Below are 11,565 nucleotides of genomic sequence, written 5' to 3' on the forward strand. Positions count from 1 at the left end.
AGGACAATATGAAATATCAGTAATAATCTAGAACATGAATATTTCTGATAACTTGCAACTCCAGTATCCAAAGGATATAGCAGAATTTTAAAGAATTAGGTAGAAGTATGCCATACTCCAAATGAACCCTTCCGTTTGCACTGCTAATAAACAAACAAACAAACAAATAAATAAAATGTATTTCTCCCCTTGTTTGAAGCATCATTCAAATTACAGTTGAGTTTGCACATATCAAGGAATATAGCTAAGTGTGACTGAATATAACCATAATTAGAGGAGAAAGCAACAGCAAAAATTCTGTGGAGGAGGCATGCAGTTTGACCAACTCAACCTAACTCAACAATATATGAAACACATCTTGTCTCTTTAGAAATACTGTCATGCTTTTTGGCTATGTCACCAGCTCCTTTAACTAAATCATACCAGATCAAGCTCAACCACAATAAAAACTTTGAGGGTATAAAATATTTCCTGTTGCACCTCAAAATAGGCCCAATTTAGAAACACAACCAACAGAGTGGATTAGATAAATGTTTGCAGAAAACTTGTGTTCCTGATTTAAAAAGCAGCAGAAAAGTGTCATAACTACCTCCAGCCTCCAAGTGAACTCAAGTGTACAGACTCTACATGTACCCATCTCTTCAAGATGAAGAGACTGGAGCAAGGAGGAGTGATCAGATAAAGGCCGTGAACCACACAGTTACAGTTTCTCCTTGAACTATTTCAGGAGAAGTTTATATTGAATATTACAAAGAATTTCTTCACACAAAGGGTGGTAATTCATTGAAACAGGCTGCCCATTGAAATGGTGGAGTCCCCATTCTTGAAAGTACAGAACAGATGTGTAGGCATGGCACTAAGGAACAAGGTTTAGTGGTGGAACTCAGTAGGTTAGGTTGATGGTTGGACTTGGTGGTCTTGAATTCTTTCCAATGTAGATGATCCTCTGATTCTGTTTACTTACAGCTGTGAGCAGCAGGTATCTAAAACGGTACATTAGCCCTGGCAGATGTAGACTTAAAATAATGTCTAATTACTACAAATGTTGGCATTAGTAAGTTTGTAGGTATCTGGCTTCTAAAAAGCTCTCTCACATAAGTGCAGGTACCACAAAAGCAGTACTGAAGAAACACACCACTGAAAAGCAATTCTTTAACTCTGAAAAATCCTATTTTCCTATCTTCTTAGGAAAGAGAAGCACTGCCCTCTAGAGGAAATTTCTTATTCTCTGGAACTGTGTTACAGCAAAATCAGGTTTTGAGATTTTTCCCCATTTCTTCCTCAGTTAATTGTTATAAGAAATACAAAAATCATCATTCAAGACCTTCCCACTTCCACACTTCTCTTTGTCACACAAAAGGAAGTGGAACATACAAATGAAAGGTTATTCTGTCAAAAAATACTAACTTTTCAAGTACAGTGTGTTGTTTTATTGATTTGCTTTACAGGTTGTTTTGACAGGCTTTAGCATACTTAATGTATTTACCTATAGCGAAGTTGAAAGGTTCCTGAGAACTGGATTGAGGTAACAATTTCTTTCTGCATAAAATCTGAGACATTATTTAGATGAACAAAGGGGAAGTATGCAACACTGCAGTGCTTCATCACAATAATGCTGTTACAGGATGAATCCAGGTCATAAATTCGGATTAAAAAAAAATCACCTTTCCAGCCAGTGGACTGTCAGAAGTGAAAGGAAACAACATGGTTTCTAAAAAAAAAAAAAACAACAAAACACCAATATTAAAGAAGACTCAAATTTCAGTCAAGATAAAGAGAAATCACATTAGATAGTTTGGATGATTAAAACCAGCAGCTGCAATTAGTGCTCTGACGCACTGCATCTTTCTGCTTCAGTGCCTCTGTGTTTCTAGCAGGGCTTTTCTGAATAGAACATGGAACATATTTTTTCCTTATAATCTTTTTGACCCAAGGACCTCAAGTCCCTGTGATACTAAGGCACAAAGTTGTAATTGTTTTTGTAATACACTGCATGAGTAATTGTACACGGAGATAAAGTAGTCTTCAGACTCTGTATCATATTCTCACTGGTAAAAGCTATTCTGACCTTCTACATAAATACAGGAAGAACAAAAGTGCGTATGTAACCAAGGATCAACGCAACGGAACAAGATGGGTCAGAAAAAGATCAGGTCAACAAGGTCAGTTATCCTACTCAAATATATATTAAAAACAAACAAATTAACAACCACACCTCTCCCATCTAAAGGAAGAAATACAAATCTGTTCCAAATTCAGTTTTGTTTTCAGCTAAGAACAACATAAAAAGTAACATAAATCTAAACAATTGACTAACACAAAATTCAACACAGCTTTTCTCAGCTTGATAGCAAGTATTGCAGGACTGTTCTAGAACTGCTTCCCATTAGGCTATTTCTGCCTCACATAAGACCTCTAACATACAGGTTTAACATATGCAAGGGGGAAAAAAGTGCATTAACCTATGATTCCAATCATAGATGCGTCTGTAAAGTACACTTGCATTTTCTACTCAAATTTAGAAGTTCAGTATGTTAACAGTAAGAGATTTGCAGTTTGTTGAATAACTTTTTAATTTCTCTTCCAATAAAATGAGAAGCGGGAAATTATATAGGCACAAATTGTAACCTGATCTCTTCTCCAGTTAAACAGTGAAGAATATCACTTCTCTATTTAATGAAGACAGTCAGCTACTAACTCATACTGCAAATCTTACTCAGGACTCTGCTTAGAAAGAGTCACAATAAATTTAAAAAATGGCAAAATACTTAAAAATTATATTGACATAAAAAATAATCACTTTCTCAGAGGTGAGAAGTTTTCAACCTTGAAAATTCAGCCAATTTTTTTTTTAATATGAAAAATCATTCTGCATATAAGCTCACTATTGTTGTCAGTTTAATCATCTGCATATGGCTGTGCACTTCTGACAGAACCATTAATTGGTAAATCGAAGTGTGGCATTTATTTACCATGCTGCTCCTGATGTGGATAAAGGAAGTCCTATATGCACGCAATCAAACTCAAATATGTTAAATGTGTTAGAGTGCTCCCATATTAGTTTGCTCAAATACCTTGAAATAGAGAGCAACTAGCAGTCTGAAATTAAATGTTTGCTATTTTAAACAAAAGTCCTTGTTGATTGCACATGTAGTTTAAACAAACAAACAAATGAATACTGTTCAAACTGTGCAATCATAACCTCGATTGACAAAATTCATAACAAAACTTGCTATTCTGGAAAACATACTGCCCTCTACTGATCCATGTAGAATACAACTAGTATTAGTAAATCACCAATGATCAGAGGAATATTGCACTTTCCTCTGTTGAACTAGTTATGCAACTCCTTTCTCTAAATGAACTTATTTTTCTGAAGGTCATAGAAAATTGTCAGTGGCCATAAACCTTCCAAATTAGGGGAGTAACTGTAAATAAATCAGAAGGCACTTAAAGGAATCGTTTGCAGGCAAATTAATTTCCCTAGCTTCTACCTGCAACTTATTCTAGTTTTTTTGGCCCCTGCACAATAAAAAGGATTATGGTCAGTCAACAGCACTAATCAAAAGTCAGTCACCCAGTAATGCAAACTATGGCACAGTCTTAATTTTCTTTTTTTCTTCAAATAAACTAAGCAAGGTCATTTTGATTAGTAAGAGAAGTCAGCCTATGAAGAGTTCTTTGAACCAATGGCCAAGATGGATGGAGAACTTTCTATAAAGAATTCAAAAGTCCTTTCAGCACAACTTTCTGGTTTAAAAAAATACCAGAGCACAATGGTAGTTGATCAACTGAATTTACAAACTGATATGGACAGCCCATATCAGTATCATCCATCTAAACATAACTTGTACAGACAGCAAGTTAAAACCAAAAAGCGGCTTCATGCATAGTGACTTAAATATGTGCAAGTTGGTGCAGATGTAACAGAATCTCAGACTCTGAGTCAGGAAAGTCCTCCACACAGAATTAAAATAATAATAATAATAATAATAATAATAATAATAATAATAATAAAAGATAAGTCTTCCAATTTCGTTAAAAAATCACAGGCAAGGCAAATTGCTTCCAAATTATTTGCATCGTAAACCAGAGTAGTTTTAATTAACAATACTGTTTAAGAAGGAAATTAATCGCTTAAACACTTACTGCCACAAAAAAGTATTAGTCAACAATGACCATTACCTCCATCTAAGTGAAGAACATCACACAGCAGAAGTTCATGCTATTGACAGAAATTTAAAACTATATGGTGTCGTCACAAATTATATTCAGGGATCTTAACAGTAAATCTCATTGATTGCATCTGAAATAAGCATCATGGGCTCCAAAATTTCTTTCTTAACTCCTTGCACAATTAACTTGTCCCCAGCTTGTTCCAAGAACCTGGGGAAATAACCAAAGCTCCGAACTGCTACTGTCATTGTTATCAGGACAGAACTGAGCTGGAAGGGCAGAGATTAGGGCTGGAGAAGATCAAGTGAATGCATACTTTGAATAGGAATTACTCCCAAAATATTAACCTTGTCAAGTGTCCTGGCTCTGCAAGCAGGAAAACACAAACTCACATTTGGTTGGTATAATGAAAATTTTCACTGTAAACTCTTAGCGGGAAATCAAATAAATTTATCCTCAGACTTGAGTAGGAGAGAAATCAGTTGTTCTGATTCACCTGCTGGAAAGTTCCAACTCATTCAAAACAAAACAAAACAAAACAAAACAAAAACAAAACAGATTATGTTCAAAGACAAGGTCTTGGCCTGCTGCCCCAACACAGTCAGCGGTCCTGAATTCACAAAGCCACAAAGGCATGGCCAAGGACAGCTTTGCAACACTGCGAAGTATTAGCATTTGCTTTTCTATTAGCTAGAAAAAGTCCTCAATTTGCTGTCTTCCCCACTAACCCACCTAACACAAAAGTGCAGCAGCTTAAAAAACAGCTGAGAGAAACAAACCATGTTATTTTCAGTCCCAAAAGCAATGCTATTCAAGCAAGAAGAGAAATAAGAAGAACTCTGAAACAAAGATGATTTCTTCCATCACCTCTGTGCACCTAATAGAAAGCGTTGTCCCCTGCTCTCCAGCCTCTATTGCCATCCTAAAACAAACAGAGCAGAGAACAAGTAGTGAAGAAAATGGAGTTTAAAAAACAGAAAGAGTGAAAAGGCACACCATGGATAAGAAGTTCAGAGACTACCTGAAGAACAGAAGTAAGGCAAAGGCAAGGTATGAAAATCAAAGGAGCAAACTTGTAATTTGGAGAGTAGTAGTGGCACACACTTCAAGACATAATATTTGACCTTTATTTTTCCAGTTTTATGAAAATATCTCACCCTTGATATCTGGATATTTAAGGACTGCAAGGTTCTAGCTGCCTGCCATTAAGCATACGGTTCTTTACACTTCCTCAACTAAGGGCAAAACACAAAAGGGGGAAAAAACCCGACAAAAGCAAAACATCCATTAGGCACTCACACCGAAACAGGACTGAGAAGTAATATTTAGGTGATTTACAGGAGACTGAAACATAAGCCTGGAATTATCACATTATATTTGAAAATATGTATATTTCACCATAACATTTCTATGACGTGTATGTGATGAGATCGTAAATAAATACAATAAGAACACCATCCTCTAATATCTCCAAAATATACTTTAGTATTCTGGCTACAAGTTTATGTATACCTATTATCAACTATTGTTCCAGTAACCTGCTTGCTGTTAACATGCCTTATACAAAACTACTCTTAAATCAGAGGACTGTGCTCAGTAAATTCCTCCCAGCGACAAGATTAATACACAACTAGCTGGCCAGAAGCTGGCCAGAACACAGAATACACCAGAGCCAGAGAAAATATTCCCATGTTTATGTACTGCACCACCAGAACATCTCATTTATATTATGCCCAGATTCACAAAATTCATTAAATAAATTTCCAGTCTCTCCCAGTGAAGACTCCATTTCTACTTTGTTTGTATCTGTTCTTCATTCAGTTATCACGAACCTGTAATTCTTTTAGATAGTTACGTGGTTCAACTTCCTTCAGAGTGCAAGGATGCTTAACTTCTGATCCAAATAGATACAAAAACTGGGCCAAAAAATTATCTACTCCTGCTTCTAATGAAGCAGATTTAAAGGACAGTAAAATGTGAAGACATTAAATGAATAAGTGTATAGGTTGTAAACTGTCCAAACATCATATGTTAGCTATTAAAAAAAAAAACAAAAAAACTTCCTCTTATGTCTAACAAGCAAGCCCTTATATTCTTATTTTTAATTCCCAGTAGTTGGACAAACTGAGGTACAGTAAAAAAATTAGGTGCTTATGCATGGACTCACATTTCAATAGACTTCTGAAATTGATTTTAAAAAGATATATAGTTATATAGCTAGTATTTAGCTCAAAAGTTGCAGTATCTGTGGGCCTAGGAGAACCTTATGACATTCAGTAAAGCCAAGTGCATAGTTTGCACCAGGGTCATGGCAACCTCTGCTATCAGTACAAGCTGGGGCATATAAGGATAGAGAATAGCCCTGCTGAAAAGGACCCAGGGGTACCCAGGGGCAGCTGGACACAAGCCAGCACTGTGCCCAAAGAGCCCAGAAGGCCAACTGTACCCCGGGCTGCATCAAAAGCAGTGTGGCCATCAGGCCAAGGGAGGTGATCCTGCCCCTCTGCTCTGCGCTGGTGAAACCTCTCCTGGAGCACAGCATCGAGATGTGAAGTCCTCAGCACAGGAGAGTCACAGACCTATTGGAAGGTGTTCAGAGGGGGGCTGAAAAAGTGGTCCAAGTGACAGAACACCTTTCCTGTAAGGACAGGATGAGAGCCGGAGCTTTTCAGCCTGGAGAAGAGAAGGCACCAGGATGACCTTATAGAGGCCTTTCGCTATTGTTCTTACAAGGAAGGGGACAGAGTCTTCAGCAGAGTCTGTTGTGATAGGACAAATGGAAATGGTTTCAAACTAAAGGAGGAGAGATTTAGACTGGATATAAGGAAGAAGTCTGTTACAGTAAGGGTGGTGATGCACTGGAATAGGTTGCCCAGAGTGGTGGTAGATGCCCCATCCATGAAGACATTCCAGGTCAGGTTGGACAGGGCTTGGAACACCTGATGTAGCTGTAGGTGTCCCTGTTCATTGCAGGGGAGTTGGACTAGATGGCCTTTAAGGGCCTCTTTCAACTCAAATGATTCTCTGATTCTATGAAAATGTCTAATTTAGAATTCCTGTAGCAAGATCACTTATTTTTAATCTGATCTTTTTAAAGGACATACTTTGTACTCGTGATATTAAGCTTTCTTTGAGGTTTTGGTTTGGGAACATCTTACTAAGGAATCATTGAAAACATTCATAGAACAAAAACTTCCACGGACAGTATTTTGAGGGAAAATAGAAAAAAAAATCAATTGAGCTAATGACAACAATTATGGGGAAAATTAAATCTGTCTGAGCTGTTAAATCAAGCTTGAAATATTTGCCTTTCACTTCATCTTTTAATATATGGCCTTCTAGCATTCTGAACATTCTGTACTTTGTGGAAAGGGGTGAAAATGAGAATAGCGTGTGCTTTTTAAAAAACTAAGGCGATATATATATACTGTTAGCAAAACACCGAGGTAAACAAGAAGTAGTAGAACACCAACAAGGTTAAAGTTGGGATCACAGTTCCACAAAACAAATTATTCTGTAACCACAATCAGAATCATTTTTAACTCAAAGCTGGAGAAACAGTAGCACTGACAAAGCCTTGGTCTCAGAATACAACACACAATTATTGCAAAGCAATGTCAAGACTGGCCTTGCACTCGGTAGAAAAAAAACAAGTAAAAGGTCTCTCTTACACAATACATTCTACAGTACTGAATTAGAATGGAAAAGTTCCCATTTTATCAACTCTGAAAGTATCCACTATCCTGAGTCAACAGCCTTTCAGGAGGTTGTGTTCAGCCAAATTAGGGAACAGACCCCAGATAGACCTCACACGTAGTGGACAAGCTACAACTCTAGTGGAAAGCAAGCTGTTTGACCACCAACTAAGGTTCATGAAGTGACCAAACATTTCCTTGAGAAGTGCCAGATGTTGGTCTCAAATTCCAGGTATAAACATGTAGGTAGCATACAGCCACCACTGTGGGCTCCTGCACACGGCAATCACTTTTTCTACAAATTCAGACACCTTAGCAGTATCCTAAACTAGAAACTGTAACATTACCCCCGCCTACTCCCTAAGGAGCTCTTACTAATTTTTATTTGAAATAAGATACCTGCAGCAACAAAATCACTAAGCATTCATATTTATCTTGAGAACAGTAGTTTCCTAAAAGTGCAGTGAAAGAGCCCACTGTATGAACTGCACTGCTCAAACCTCACATTCAACTAAAGCTTCGGGTGATTTATAAGACTATCCTTAGAAGGGAAGGTGCAGCATTTGTACACTGGGCATATACTCTACTATTCATTAGAAAAGCTCTACAAACACCAAGCTCCTTCTGTTGCCACATTGATCATTCACATACACACACACACACACACAATGGGTGAAAGCCTTAGTGCTTAAAAATATAAAAAAAATATAATGTTCCTGTATGTATTCTTTTTAATGTCAACCAGGACCTTAGAAGTATACTGTTCAGTCAAATGTAATCCTATTCTTTTTAAATTTATTTTAATTTTTACAGCCCTTTTTAACAGTTACTTAAGTGTAGAAGCTTATTTTGAAACTCCTTCCAGAGAAGTTTCATGATTAATCTTCTGACTTTATGATCAGAAGGCGTTTTATGAACGCTATGAAAGACTCATTTTTTAACTGTTCTGCTGAACAATTAACATCTTAGTTTACAAGCTCAATTTTCAAGGTGCATGCATGCAAGCTCCTAATATAGTTACATGGTACACAAAATTATATTTTATTAAGAGTATAACTGAAGACCTGCTGCAGTTAGAATCCTATACAAGGCTGCAGTAGCTCATATCAGAGATAAACTCATACTCTTAGTAAGAGTCGGTAATTCCATATTCAGACCTACTGTAAGAGTATATTCAAGCAGCCACTCTCCTAATTAGTTATTTGTACAGTAGGTTAACGTCCTCCTTCTTTTACTGAGAGATACCTCACTTGGATACTCACATGGTCACGTGTTCCCAGTGTTTCAAGCAGACTTTGTTAAACTATCTCATCTTTTGAGGCTGCTTACTCACCAAGAAAAAAACACCAGAGAGCAATTAAGGATGCACCATTCTTCATCACGGAGAAACTTCATCATGGAGAAACTAAAAATAAAATCTAGCTAAAATAAACATGTCAAATTTATGCATTTAAGTCAAGAGCATTACTCACATACATCAACTGGCAAACAATATTTCACCTCTTTTGCATCTCTTCTAATGCTTTCTTGAAAATGTACTGCAAATACTGAGGAAACAAGTGCAGTTAAATGACTCCTGATTACATTTTGTTTTTTCACAAAGCAATAGCTCAGAGCACTGAGATTGATTAGAACAATTAGAAGTTCCACACACATATTATATTACTCCTCTTTATTTCTCCAAAGAATCCTTACAGCAGGAGAACCTATATGAACAATCAGAAGATAATCTCTTTGCCATGCCATCTTGCAGGAGTGGAAAAGGGGTGGGAGGGAAGGGAAGTCAAGCAAGCAAGCAAACAAACAAACAAACAACTTTAATTTAGTCCACACTTTTCTAAAACACAATTGCCCTCCACAAAGGCAGCAGTTCACTCTACAGTCACCAGTTCATGTAGCATATGGACTACTGATTACCAACTAGTTTTGACTATCTGAACACTATGAGGCACAAAGAACCTTTCAGTTGGCAGTTCTGTCCATCTTCATGCTAGTCAAGACTTGCAGCAAGGCAGCATAATGACAGACAGTAACAAACAACATGTTTCTAGCAAGGACCAAAATGTCTGTGAGAAAAGATGTAGAATGAATCAAGCAGAACTACCCTAAATAAATTGTTTTGTACCAGTCAACACAGGTACAGAACAAAAGCTGATCAACTACAATTATTTCATAGAATCATAGAATGGATTGAGTTGGAAGGGGCCCTTTAAATTCATCTAGTCCAACACCTATGCTGCGGGAAAGGACATCTTTCACTACATCAGTTTGCTCAAAACCCTGCCCAACTTGACTTTCAAAGGCAGGGCAGCTGCAACTTCCCTGGGCAACATATTCCAGTGTCTCACTATCCTCATGGTGAAAAAGTTCTTACTAATATCCAGTCTAAACGTACTCTGTTTCAGCTTAAAACCATTGCTTCTTACTCAGATAAGTTCCTATTAATGGACTTTCTTACAAGACGTTTTTTTTATATATACTGAAAGGCAAAAATAACTTCATCACACACTCACTGATGTCCTACTACAAAAGCAATGACAGGATAGCTAAATTTTCATTAATTTTACAGAATAAACTAAGCTCTCATCAATGCAAGGTAATACACAATACAGAACAGCACTATGAGAGCAGTAAAAACGTTTCCCATTTAGTAAACATGAATTTAGACTGCCAGCTCTCCTTTGAAGTGTTTGGAGGGGAAAATTTCCAGCATTCCCAGCAAACAGTTTTTCTGTAAAAAAAAAGCTCAATAAAATAATCTAAGGCGGCTGTTACCTACAGACTGATTGATCTTCAGGACACTTAAGCATTCACAGAGATTTTAATTTACCAACACTCGTTAAAACAGATTTTAAGGGATCATACATCACTGCATTTTCCACACCTAGGTTGGCTTTGGTCACTCCTTAGTAATGGCAGATTTAGTATTTCTTGCGGTATTCCCCGATGGCTCCTTACTATTGCTTGGTAACAGATGTAACACTTTGAGCTGTAAGCCTTCAGGTGCAATGGGAGGTCAAACTGTCCTCTGCTAAACGTGAAGGCCACAAGCGCTTTGAGGAAAGGGCAGGAGGAGGCCCTCCAGCTGTCCCCAGGAGGCTGTGGAGCAGTGACAAGGCCCAGCGCCAGCAGCTGCAGATGCGCCCTGAAGGGAGCACAGAGGCTGAGACGCTGCTTGTGGAAGTGCAGGTCCTTCAGTTCCAAGCATTGCCCCCTAACAGCACGCGGCAGGAATCGTGTCGTTATGCGCTTCCATTTCTTTTAGCCCAAGTCCTGCTTAGGGCAATAAAAGGAATACAAAGAAAAAGCCGTCCTTCATCACGGTAGCACGCCGGGATTCGAACCCGCGGCATTGAGTGCGCCGCTCAAGCGCAGGCGCACTGGAGGAGCCTCCCTCGACTTCCTGTTCATGGGCAGCCCCCTGACTCGTAGCCTCACGCGGCCTGTGCGCAGGTGCGGTCGTGGCCGGGACTGTGTTTCCGTTGGGGAGTCGGTCTGGGCAGATACACGCTTGATCGGATTAAGTCATTTACAGCGAGGAATGGTCGAGTCACTCTCGGAGAGGAGTCTTTCTCTGTTTCGATTTTGAGCCGATCACCACTCAGTGACCAGCTAACCACAGATTCGGCTAAGATTCTAAGCATAGATTCGGCTGAGGACACGAGCGTCTATGCATCTGCCAGGATCCAGACAA

The sequence above is a fragment of the Gallus gallus genome, chromosome Z (assembly GCF_016699485.2).
Source record: "Gallus gallus isolate bGalGal1 chromosome Z, bGalGal1.mat.broiler.GRCg7b, whole genome shotgun sequence".
NCBI classification, from domain to species: domain Eukaryota; kingdom Metazoa; phylum Chordata; class Aves; order Galliformes; family Phasianidae; genus Gallus; species Gallus gallus.